The following is a 13,441-nucleotide window of genomic DNA, read 5'->3' on the forward strand; positions in this document are numbered from 1 at the left end:
TAAAAAAAAAATAAAAGCACGGGTTTGCACTTGCAAAACCATTTATCAGTTTCTTGATTTTTCAGGCACATCACAGTTGCAATCACTCTCCAACATTTTGCCAAGGTTAATTAGTGTCATGGATATTAAATGACCCACTATGTTTACTCCCAGGAGAAGGTAATGATTCTGTGCAAAAAGAGTTACCAAGGGTTTGTTCTTCACTGTGGATTCACTCATTATTATTATTACTTCTATTAATAATTTGTATTCTGGCAGAGCCTAAAGGCCTAAACCACAGCTGGGGTAGTATTGTACTAGGCATTGTATTCATACAGAACAGAAGATAACCCCACTCCCCAAAGAGCTGACAATCTAAAATACAAGACAGACACACAGATATAGACGAAAATAATTTGTCAAAGATACAGTAATTTTTTTTTCCAGTTTTCCTTCCACGGCATAACAATCCCTCTTTCCCACCAACTTCCTCTGTCCAGCTGCCAGTTGGACATCTTCACAGTCTTGAACCTGAGAGTCCGCCTTCACCACATCACACCCTACAGGAAAAAACCTGCCTCATTTTCTGAGACACACAAAAAAATATAAACCCCTAAACTGTGAAAGGTGTCTTAAAGTTTTTTTTTAAAAAAGCTAATTTGTTATTTGGTTAAAACTTTAATACACTGTATTATCTAATTAATAAGGCCACAAAAATCCAAAACTACTGCATTAAAAGAATACTGAGGTTATAACCACCAAGAAAATCTGTAACTAAACTCAAAATGTACCAGATGAAAACATGAAACTCCCACATCAAAATCTGAATAAGCACAATGGGCACATTAAAGCCTATTTATTCACCCTTGATCCCTGTGTATCAGTGAGACAGGACACAATACTTAGCATTTTATCATTTTTTATCTTCAAAGTAAGGCCACGTGAAGTAATTTAAAGGCATACCACCCTCTGAACACAAGGCTGGCCTTTTGATTTGCAAGACACCACACAAGAATGTGGTCTCACACCGATGAATTAAAGAATTAGGCTAGGCATTGCCTCTCTACATCGGTCCTTTCTGCAGGAGGAAGAGATCAGGCCAGCACATAAGTTAACCAAGTAAGCAGTTTATTGCATCACTTATTTTGCTCATGCATATGACTAGCCCTGATTGGAAGGACACAAACTGAAAAACAAGACAATACAAAACGAGATCTTGCAGGAGCCAGGTATCTCACATGATATGCTGAAATGAGTAGGAGATTCATGTGAGATGTCACTCCAGCTCCATTTTAACTCACCACCAGTGAGCAGTGGTCGTTACATGCTGTTTCACCCTAAATTGTGAATTTCGCTTATTGCTGTTTTGTTACATACATGAAAGCTCTTGTAGAATAGTTTTCTTGAATTAAGGGCCCAACTTGACTCTTCTTCCTATTAGAGTGTTTCCATTTACATCAGGGGGAGTCGATCAGAGCCCTAATTTTCCTGTTGTTTAAATTAATACATGGACTATGTTTAGTGCATGAAAAATAGGATTTGGAAATTTAAAAGCAAAGATCCATATGTTCAGAATGAACGTGCTGCAGTAACCATAAAAGGAAAACCTGTCAGGGTTTTTATCAGATATCATTATTTACTGTAGCCTATAACAGTCTCTTGAAATCTTGAATCTGCTTCCTTACTGATGCTTTTCTGGAATCATACATACCTGCGGCTTGTTATTTCTCAAAATTTGCTACTGATTTTTCCTTTAGAAAATAAAAAAAATGCATAGAAGTTTTGGAAACATATCACTTAATACAGGCACTTGTGTGTGTAACACAGACATACAAACAAAAAGGTCCATATTTTCATCCCTATTTTTGCCACACTCCATAGCATATAAGGTCACTGGGGTTTTCAGCATTAATGCAAGTAGCTACAACTATTGGTTGGTGGGAGGAGGCATGGTTGTAAGATGAGGGAAGACAGAGAAGGGAGTGATAGGAAATAAACAGAGATAAAGTGTGTTGAAGACAGAAAGTAAGGAGAAGGGAAGAGAGGTCCATGAATGACAACCTTCCAATCACAAGGTGCCCACTATCTCACCACCTAAGCCCACACATATTCTCTTCTGTCACATGGTCCACAGTTCAGAAGGAACTATGTTAACTGGAAATTGAATGATATATGATTTGTGACACGAAAAAGGTTGTTAAGGGAAATTGTCCAACAACAAGACGACAAAGACCAGAAAGAACACATGCTGCTGAGTGCATGGACACACAAAGGCTTGGACTCCTGGATGGAAGCTCCATCCAGACTGCCCTCTTGAAATTTTGTGGAGGGTTCGATTTGAAAAATTGTCATTGGTTGGCTCCAAAGGAGACAGGGAGCATGATCACAGAGGGGACTGGAGAGCTAGATTGTGGTGAGGGAGGGAAGCATTGCTAGGATCTTATAAAATTAGGCTTTCCTTCTTGGAGTAAGAAGTTAGAAGGGTTACTGAAAGCTGCTGTGATGTATGTTATGTTTAATCTAGTTAAATAAAAGTTTAGTGGTTTGTCAAATCCTGAGGTCAGAGATATAGTGAATCAGTGGGTTTGAGGAGATCTGCGGGGCTTCAAAAGAGAGGAAGGAAAGGCAGCCAGGATTGCCCAATATTTACAGACAAGTGTCCTGAGAGAGAAGCTTAGAGGAGTCAAAAGGCTGCACTAGTGAATCACAGACATGGTGCTGGACAAGATGTGTGCCCAGGAAGGTGCAGGTTGTGACATCGTCCCCACTTCAACAACCGATAACGGAGAGAAATGATCATGAGAGATGATGAAGAGGTTTTCTTTTAAAAGTTAATACCTCTGGATGTTCCAGCTTGTCTTTATTTCTATGTTGCAAAGCCCATAATTAATGCATAAGAAATAAGTGCCAGATAAAGTTTATTACAGTCCATTTGTCACAACTAACCAAAAACATTTACTCAGATTTAAAATCCATTTTTAACTGTTTTTACTGAACCCTGTTCCTAAGGAAAATGATAGGCAATTATGCATTATGCCGGATTCAAAGTATGTTAGAACACTATTGTGATTGTGTTAGTTCTCTGCATATGTTAAATCTCCCTTCTGTATCTTTCTAGGTAGCATTAACCTATTGTGTGTACAAAAGAGACTATCTGAATAAGCACACATCTCTAATCTGAAGATGAAAAATAACATCCTGGGAACCTTTTAAAAAAGATCTCGGAGCAGATGATGGTGAGATTTTGTGTTCCTATTTTCATTTTTATTAGGGGTTTTTCTTCATTTTTTATAATAAAGACAGTTGAGATGAGTGAGAGATCAGTTCAGAAGTTGGTAAGGAAACAAAATTTAGATCATATTAGCAGAAGGGGTAAGTATGAGCTTCATAATCTGTTAGCGCATTTTGCATTGTATTAGCAAAATACCATGTCATCAATCTCCTAATGTTTTTTTTGTCTGACTCTGCCACCTTTTGGCTTGCACACCCTGAGGATCATAATTACAGCCACAAAACATATGCATTGCGAGCTTGAAAAGTAGGGAATAGAAATGAGTTTGATACATAAATCACTCTTGATCTACTTTATTTTTAGCGTGTAAATGAGCATAGCCCTATTTTTGTTTGTTATAACTTTCTGAAACTTTTACACACTTTTTGTACAATTTTAGATTTATGAAAGCATAAGGGTTTGATAACAGAAAATACCAGTTTATAATAGGTATGTTTTCAAAATCTGAACCCATTACATATTTTTCCTATGACTGTTCAGAACTACTGAATAATAACTTGTAAGCAAAGAGAGGCACGTTTTCCTTCATATTTGATGGGTTTGTTAAAATATTGTGTAAATCTGTTTTATTTGTAACAGGGACTCTTGTGTGTTAAATCCACAAACTATGAAAACCTATCAACCAAAATATTAATTTAAGGAACATGGATTTCATTTTTTTACCTTTCAGGTTTTTTTAAGCCATGAAAGATAAGAGCATGAGTGGTCAGTGAGAACAGAAGTAAAACAAGAAATAAATATTCTAGAATGCTGAAGAAATCTGAACCAGACATCCATTATTTCCAAAAACCTAACATAAATAGAATTCTTAGACCTTAATCTTATCCTAATTTAAGATAAGGGAGGCTTGCAGAACATCATTTTGGCTGTAATTATTATCATCTGAAAAGCAGTGGAGCATTCTCTAGGGCATGTGCAACTAAGGAAGATTAGAGTTCACTAAGAGGCTCCATTTATTTCCACCTACCAATTTAAGTATGGATAACATATTACAGTTCTGGAAGGGAAAAAAAATAACTAGAACATATTAACATAGTCACGTCTCTCTCCTTCTCCTGAACTCAGGTTCTAACTGTACTGATTGCAACTCAATCATTCATTAGAAACTGAGGCCATAAGCTTATTTTATTGATTCTCTCAAGACGATTTTAAACTGTAGCAGAAGAGGTTCACATTCCTGCTTTAAAATGAAAAAAAAAAAAAAAAAAAAAACATTGTCCGGGCAAGGGAAGAAAAAAAATGACAAAATGAATTTGATTTTACATTAGTGCGTTGTGTAAATTTCTTGACATGGGCAATGAAACCACATGCATATTCTCAAGGATGTCTAAATTCCAGTGGAGACCGATAACATCGGAAAATGGGAAGGAAATTTTTAAACATAAAGGGGCACTCAGAGTCAATTTACAGCAGCATGTAAAGATCCTAGTGTATAGGATTAAAAATAAGGTAGGCACTGCTTACCCTAGAGAGTCTCAACTGCTATTTTCTGATCCCAAAACTCTTGTCATTGATTTCTGCAGAAGCAAAGAGAACCTGTCAGTTGTTTTTCAATATTTAAATAAATTGTAATGTTCTAAAGGGTAGCATTATGCTGCAGACTAATGTGTTAACTAAAAGTTTAAAGCGCTATATGGGACTCTGAGCTGTCTTTGGGCTTTCTTCCAATGCGACTTAGCTAAGGAATTTCTTCCCTTAATTGAAACTTAATGCCATTCCTCAAGACTCACTTTTTCTGTAACATCTGCGAGGTATTAGCCAAATCATAATGGCCAGACAAAAGAGAATATATATATTTTTTAATGTATATATTTGGTTGTATCCTTCTCCTCCATCCTTCATAAGTTGCTTGTCATCTTAGATTGTAAGCTCCTCAAGGCAAGGACTGTGTCCTCCTTTCACATTGTAAGTGCTATCAGAATACAAATTAATACAATATAAACAATACTAACAATTAATATTAGTATTACTAATACTATTAAGGCAACTATGCTGCACAGACACTGAAATAACTACAAATGTATTGATTTCAGTCTCAATGGGTCACAGTTGACATATTATTATGTAATAGTCCAATACAACACAGTAACAAATGTTCACCGAGAAGGGCAATGCATGCAATGCTCTTCAACATCTGCCTCAGAATCTACTTGGAGAGATGGTGAGAGACCAAAGGCTCCTCTGCCAACAATACACTGATGACACTCAGCTGTGGAGTCCATATTCCACAGACACAACCAGTGCTATCACACAATGTCAAAATGCCAGCAAGGGATCAGCTGGATGAAGAACAAGTGGCTCAGACTAAACCTGGGCATGACCAAAGTGATGTTACTCACAACAGAGAAACAGTTTAAGAACTGGAACTTTATACCTCTCTTCCATTTTAAAGACTGCCCTGGTCACCACAGTGGTGATCCTGTTGACTGACTGTTTAGCTTAGACAATCATGTAGCATCAATGGAAAACAATCCCTTTTTCCACTTTCATCTTGCTGGGGAATTTCATTCCTTCCTCTTGGAGATGGACTGTGCCATAGTGATTCACACATCTGTTACCATACACCTCCTGACTAGACTACTGCAACTGTGTCTGGGCTGAAGGTGGAATCAATACAGATAGAGCCCTGCAAATCCACAGATATCCACTTCATATTTGCAGATGCGGTTGTATTGTTTACCATCTTTGCGCATTGTGGATCGGATACATATCTAAATTTTTGTATCTGTCCAGGGCTCTAAATACAGAGGCTCCAGCTCAGGCAGAATACAATATCCTGCTTCCTCAATAGCACAGGCCACCATGAGCACACCACCTATGTGCTCCAATCCCTCCACTAGCTCCCAGTCCATTTGCTCTGACAGTTCAAATCCCTGTCCCTGATCTAAAAAGTCTTGCCTAAAGGGGAGGGGAAGGAGAAGGGAAGTCTGAATAGGCAAAATGATCCAAACTTAATCCTCAAACTATGGAAAATATGAAGTGAATGAGGGAATGAGCCATACAAATTTATCTATCTATCTATCTATATATAGAGAGAATGTTGAGGAAAGGAGATCACTAGGCGAAGGCTCTGGAAGGAGAGAGGTGTATTAAGAGGTGCTAGTGACTCTGTTAGTAAAGCTGTGGGGAGACGGGACTTTGGTACAGATTAGGCTCAGGTTCAGGCTAGTTATTATTTGGCTTTAAAATGTTCTTCCACCTCTCTGTGAAATCAGACAGTGGACAGCGCTTTCAGTCCTGGGTGGTTAACATAGGATACATATTTCCACAGTTGGGAATTCTAAATTTCGTGCCCAATTTCAAAAAGTGGGCCAACCGCCTTCATTTTAAACATCTACAAAGTTTGGACTAAATTCTGTGCTTGGGTATGAGAAGGGGCTTTAGTTGAAATCAGTTGGAGCCCCCCCAAGTGTGTACTTGAGGCAGAACATGGCTATTTGGCTGCTCTGTTCTCCGCATTAATAAAACAAACAGCTTTGGGGCAACTACATCTGTATTCCCCCTCCCCTCCGGGGTCCACCAGGGGCACACACAGTTAGATTTCCAGCTCCCAGAACACACCTCTCTTGGGCAAAGATTTGTGCCTCTCTCTCTCTCTCTCTCTCTCTCTCTCTCTCTCTCTCGTGACCAGGGGTTTTCAAGGCTGGACAGTTTCCTGCCTTACACTGTGATAGTCCCAGCAAGACAGACTGCCTAAACAGGCTAGCATCTGCGCTTTGTTTTCTCTCCAGATGCTCTGCCCAGCGTATTGCCTGCAGTTACAAGTTACCACACAGCTCTTTCTAAGCAAGCACATATATTCCTATGGTGAAAGCATTACAGAAAAAACATTAAAACAAGTAAAGAACCTACACACATGCTAAAAAAGACTACCAGAGGTCACCCCAACTCCAACGTCAGGCTCTGCTAGGTGTCAGTCCTGTAACAACCACAACTGGGTTTTCCCTGTGGTTACAAGTTTATAACGGTCTCAAATTCAGAACCAAACCACCATGAGTACTTCAATATTTCCTTTATACAGCTTGGGCCTCATGTAACAGATGATCAGCAGAAAATGGCCCACTCCTCAGAATGTAGCTTCAAAAGGCAGGGTATTTGCATAACCAGAGGTGTGGCATTTGCATTTACCTCCCCCTATATATTCCACAGGAAAACCACTTTAACATGTTTTGTTCCAAAGTCCATTCTTTTCTGGCACGTTATTCAATATAGCCCATGGAACTCCCAGACCTCATATCTATTACATCTCCAACCTGGAGACACTGCATACAATTCAGCCCACAATAATACATATGCTTAATACAATAAAGTTTTTAAAGGATATTGCAGAAATTGCCAGAACATAGACATTTGGCTGCTATTTTCCCCTCATTAAGACAACAAACAGAATCTTAAACAAAATTTAGCTATTCTCTTCAGGCACTAATGAACTTGCAAGTTCCTTTTTTGTGCTATACATAGCTCTTAATAAAATGTATCAGTGACATGAAACTAACATCAAGTAGGAGTGGGAGGATGATATTATCACAGTATATGGCATTAATGATACCATTAATGGAATACCATGTCCTGTTCTGTTATCCACACTTCAGAAAGGCTATTGAAAAATTGGAAAGGGTTCAGAAAAGAGCAATGAGTATGATTTGGGATCTATAAAACATGCCTTATATTGAGAGACTTATAAAGCTCAATCTATTTAGGTTCTATCCAAGAGAAGATTAAGAGGTGACTTGATCAGAGTTTACAAGTACCTACATGAGGAGGAGATTTCTGATAGTAAAAGGTCTTTAATTTAGCAGACAAAGGCTAATGACATCCAATGGCTGGAAGGTGAAGCTACATAAATTCAGACTAGAAATAAGATGTACATTTTTAACAGTCAGGGTGATTAGCCATTGGAACAACTCATCTAGGGACATGGTGAATTCTCCATCATTGGAAAATGTATAATCAAGTCTGGATATCTCTCTTGAAGATATGCTCTAGCTCAAACATAAGTTATGGGCTTGATGTAGAAATTATTTGGTGTGATTCTCTGGCCAGTGTTATGCAGGAGCTCAGACTAAATGACTGTAAAGGTCTCTTCTGTTCTTACAGCCTATAAATTAGTTTTTGTTAAAATGTTTTGTCATTCAGCATTGATATAAACCTCAATACTAAAAAGCTCAAACTGAGGCAGTTTGACCCATATCTCAGGAATCTGATAACATCACAAATCACTGAAGCATCACATTGTGGCTACCAAGATGTAATCAATTCCCCCAGATATGCAGGCAGCCTTATACTGTAGCTCACTGTTACCTGTATAGCATCCTATCTGAATATCTATGAGGAATGAGGGAGAAGGAAATGTTACTCACCCTGTGCAGTAACTGTAGGTCTTTGAGATGTGCCCCCCTATGAGTGTTCTACTTCAGGTGCTCATGAACCTCTCAGGCCCTTGATTGAAGATTTCTAGCTAGCAGTGTCCATTCAGCCTGCACATGCACCCTCTGCCTCCTTGTGGCAGACACCAAGGCTGGATAGGGATGCACAGATGAACCACTCTCCAATTTCTTTTCTACTCGGTCATCCCCTAGGGAACAACCAAAGCAGAGGGGAAGGAGGGCAGCTAGTGGAGCACCAATAGGGGCACATATCTTGAAGAACTAGAATAACTGCACGGGAGAGTAACATTTCCTTCTTCTTCAAGTAGTGTCCCTATGGATGTTCCACTTCAGGTGACATCTGAGCAGTATACCTAGAAGGAGGAGGGAGCTTTGGAACAGGATCCAGAACTGAAGACAATACTGCACAGCCAAGTGCCACATCAGACCTGACAACATGGAGCAGGGTTTATTGCTTTGAAGATGTATGGATTGAAGTCCGTGTAGCAGCTCCACAGACCTGAGATACGTCAATATTCTACAAAAATGCAGTAGATGTTGCCTGGGGATCTAGTCGAATCTGCTCTCACCCACTGCGGGACTGAGCACCTGCAGACTCATAACAGGTAGAGATAAAACCAGATATCCATTCTGAAAGCCTTTGAGCAGAAATAGGAGCCCCCTCAGATCTATCTGCGAAGGATACAAAGAGTCTAGGCAATCTCCTAAAATGCTTAGATCTATCTGGATAGAAGGTTATGGCCCTCCTAATGTCCAAGGAAATAGGATTCCTGCTGAGAACTATGGGGTGTCAGAAAAAATACTGGTATATGGATAGATTGAAATTCCAATGTAGCCTTCTGGAGGAACTTAGGGTGCTGGCAGAGAGAGACCTTATCATTAAATAACATGGTAAAGAGGGATCTGCCATCAAGGCTCCAATCTCCCAAACCTATGGGCCAACATGATGGCAACTAAGAAGGCAATCTTCATGGACAAATGAAGTAGGGAGCAGGTCATACTGGATTCAAATGAAGGTTTTATGAGGTGATTGAGAACCAGGTTGAGACCCCAAGACCACGTGGAGTGTCTAATGTGTGGAAAGAGATTATGTAGACCCTTAATAAATCTGGACCATACTAGGTGAGCAAAAAGGGAGAATCTCTCAACCAGGGAATGAAAGGTTGATATGGCAGACAGGTGTACCTTGACTGAACTGATGGATAACTCGGATGTCTTTAGACCCAGCAGGTAATCTAGGATGAGGGAAAGGGGAACCGATTCCAGCCAGAGGTAACAATGACCACACCAATGGACAAATATCTTCTATTTCTGCAAGTACTGTACTTTCTACTGTTTAATAACACCTGCTGTACCTCAATAGAGCAGGAAACCTCTGTTGCTGAGAATCACCCAGCAGTCATGCCCTGAGGCATAGAACTGCCAGGTGGGGTGAAAAATGCAACCCACATCCTGAGACAGGAGATGAGGAATGGTCGGGAGAGTGTTCGGCAGTTGGACACAGTGTTGAAGCAGGTAAGGGTACAAAGCTTGTCTCAGCTGTCTGGAAGATAGACTGCTGAAATCTGGATACGATGGTTATGCGCCAGTTCCACAGCTTTGTAGCTTCAAACACACAAGGAGGGGGATCTTGCTCATCCCTGTTTGTTGTAAAACATGAAGAACATGTTCCACATCATAACCCTGATTGTTTTACCTCTGATGAAGGGCAGGAAACAGAGGCAAGCTTTCCTGATTGCCCTGAGCTCCAGCAGGTTGATGTGGAGACTGGTTTCATGGACTGTCCATCTGCCCTGAACCGTGAGGTTGTCAAGGTGGGCCCCCCATTCTAACACAAATGAGTCGGTCATTAGGGTCATTGATGGGGTTTGGAGATAGAAAGGGATGCCTGCATAGATGTGGAGTTGCTCCTTTTACTCTCAGTTTAGTTTTCTTTACGTGGAAGGAGATTGTCATGCACCTGTCAAAAGTGTCCCTGGTTGGAAAACAGGCAGTTTGTAGCCAAAGCAGAGGAGGCATAGCCTTGCATTATTGTTACAAAGGTGTAAGCTGCCATGTGGCCCAAAAATTGGAAACACTGTGGCCCATGGGCTTTCCTGAATTGCCCCAACCAGTCCTGACAAGGTCACAAATCTGTCTAAAGGGAGGTACGCTCTGGATGTCACTGAGTCCAAGCATAGCCCTATAAGCTGTATTCTTTATGCCAGTGCTAGTGTGGTTTCCTTTACGTTCAGCTGTAGATCCAACTCTTGAAACAGAACAAGGGCCTTCTGGGTGGATGATAACACTGTCTCAAAAGAGCAGTCCTGCTGAAAGTAAGCCACCACTATAGCTAGAACCTTCGAAAACACCCACAGTGCCCAGGATAGGCTGAAGGGAAGCACTCGGTACTGGAAATTATCTTGACTTATGCTAAATCATAGGTATTACCTGTGAGATGGTTGTATACTTATATGGAAGTAGGTGTCTTGTAGGATGATGGATGAAAACCAATCCTCATTTCTCTAGTGAAGGAATTATAGTTGCTAGAGTCACTATCCTGAACTTTTGAGGCTTCATGAACTTGTTCAGCTGTCTTGGGTCTAAGTTCAGCCTCCAACCTCTGTCCTCCTTTGGTACTAGGAAGCATTTTGAGTAGAACCCCATGCCCTGTAACAGGGAGGTACCAGTTCTACTGCTCCTAGTCATAGGAGAGAGTCCACTTCTTGCCTTAGTAGAAGTTCATGAGAGGGGTCCCTGAAGAGGGATGGGGAAGGGAAGAAGTGACAAAATAATGTAGGCTGATGTTATGACATCCAAGACCCACTGGACTGTGGTGATCCACTCCTAAGCCTGATGGAAGTGGATAAGGCAGTCCCCAGGGGTGGGAGGTGAGCTAAAGGGCGTAACTATAAATTCAGAAGAGTGGGAGAATTCAAACCCTCGACCAACCCATCAAAACTACAGTTTAGAGGACATCTAGGTGGTCATGGGGGGCAGATAGGCAGCCCTCTTCCTCTAGAACTTATGTCTCTTTCTGTGCAAAAGAGGCAATGGCAGAAGCCTGGTGAACCAGGCACACACCACCAGGCGAAGACAAGTCTCCCTGGGGAAAACAGAGGGTAAAACAGCCCTCTCACCTAAAACTAACTATACTAAATGCTAAACAGTAACCTACAACTATAAACTAACTAACTTTGTAGAAAAGAGAAAAGGCTGAGTTCATTCTAGGTGGAAACACTAGTGTTCCATCTCAGGCCAAGGCAACAGAGAAGGAACAGAGGGAGAGTTCACCTGCGCACCTTTATATAACCTCAGTGCCTGCCGCTAGGAGGCATAGGACATATGCATTGGCTGAACAGACACTGCTAGCTACACATTTCCAATCAAGAGCTCGAGAGGCACATGAGCACCTCTAGGGACACTACTCAAAGAACAGGAGAATGTATATAGCTTGTTAAATTTTCAGGAGAATTTGTAATATTGAGTTTTGAATTAATTTGAAACAGTACAAATATTATATGTTTATAGATCTGTTTGATATTATAAACTAGAATCTTTTATAGCGGGGTCGGCAACCTTTCAGAAGTGGTGTGCCGAGTCTTCATTTATTCACTCTAATTTAAGGTTTTGCGTGCCGGTAATACATTTTAACATTTTTAGAAGGCCTCCTTCTGTAAGTCTATAATATATAACTAAACTATTATTGTATGTAAAGTAAATAAGATTTTTAAAATGTTTAAGAAGCTTCATTTAAAATTAAATTAAAATGCAGAGCCCCCTGGACCGGTGGCTAGGTATTTCCAAATACAAGAACTAGAAAGAAAATCAGCTCGCGTGCCACCTTCAGCACACATGCCATAGGCTGCCTACCCCTGTTTTATAGGGTTTTAACTCTACCATAGCAATTACTGGGTTGCTTTTGTTGTTGATGCTCAGGTTTATACTTTATATAGCTATCCGCTGGGCATTCTCAGTGGAGAGCTCACACCTCTGGAATCTGGCTTCATAGCCCAAATTTGGCAATAGTCTACAAACTATTTGTTTAGCCGGGCTTTTGATGTTTTTGCTTTGTTTTTACATTGGGTGCTATTATAAACTAAAGATTCCTATGCCATCTCCAGCATACACCAGCCTGCCATGTATAATGTGCGTCTTTACCATGTGTTGTGTTTGAACTGGATTGTAAACTCCTTGGGATAGAACCATATCATATTTGTCTGTAAAGTACCCAGTAAATAATGAAAAATAAAGTATAATAAGTTCCCAAATTCTGCATAGTAAAATGATCTTCCTTTACATTAATATTAACAGTTAATTTCTATTCTGATATAACTGCCAGCCAGGCAGTTTCAATTAGAATGATCATTTAAACTTAAAGAACAAAAATAAAGTATTTTAAGCAACTCACCAGCACAAAGAAGCCATTAGAACTAATGACACCAGAGGTGGTCAGCAAACACTTCAATTCCTGTGTTTTTCATGGAGGTTACACAGATTCCACTGACTATTTGCAAATAGAAAAAAATGAAGACAATTCAGATGGGTTACTGCTGCAGTCGAAGCACACTGCTTTCAAATTTCTTTGTAAATAAGGATATATGTGAAAGGGAAGAACTAGAAATACCTCAACATATCCCTTGAGCATGGTTCATAGCCCCCAACATGCTGTCCTGGTTTTATAAATTAGAAATCTTGTCATCTTATCATAGAGACCAAGAAAATTGTGGCAAACTTTATCTGTTAAGTGAACCTTAATAACCCCAACTTTAACTTCAAGAAAATTACACTTGGAAACATTTCA

The sequence above is a fragment of the Chrysemys picta genome, chromosome 11 (assembly GCF_011386835.1).
Source record: "Chrysemys picta bellii isolate R12L10 chromosome 11, ASM1138683v2, whole genome shotgun sequence".
In the NCBI taxonomy this organism is placed as follows: Eukaryota; Metazoa; Chordata; order Testudines; family Emydidae; genus Chrysemys; species Chrysemys picta.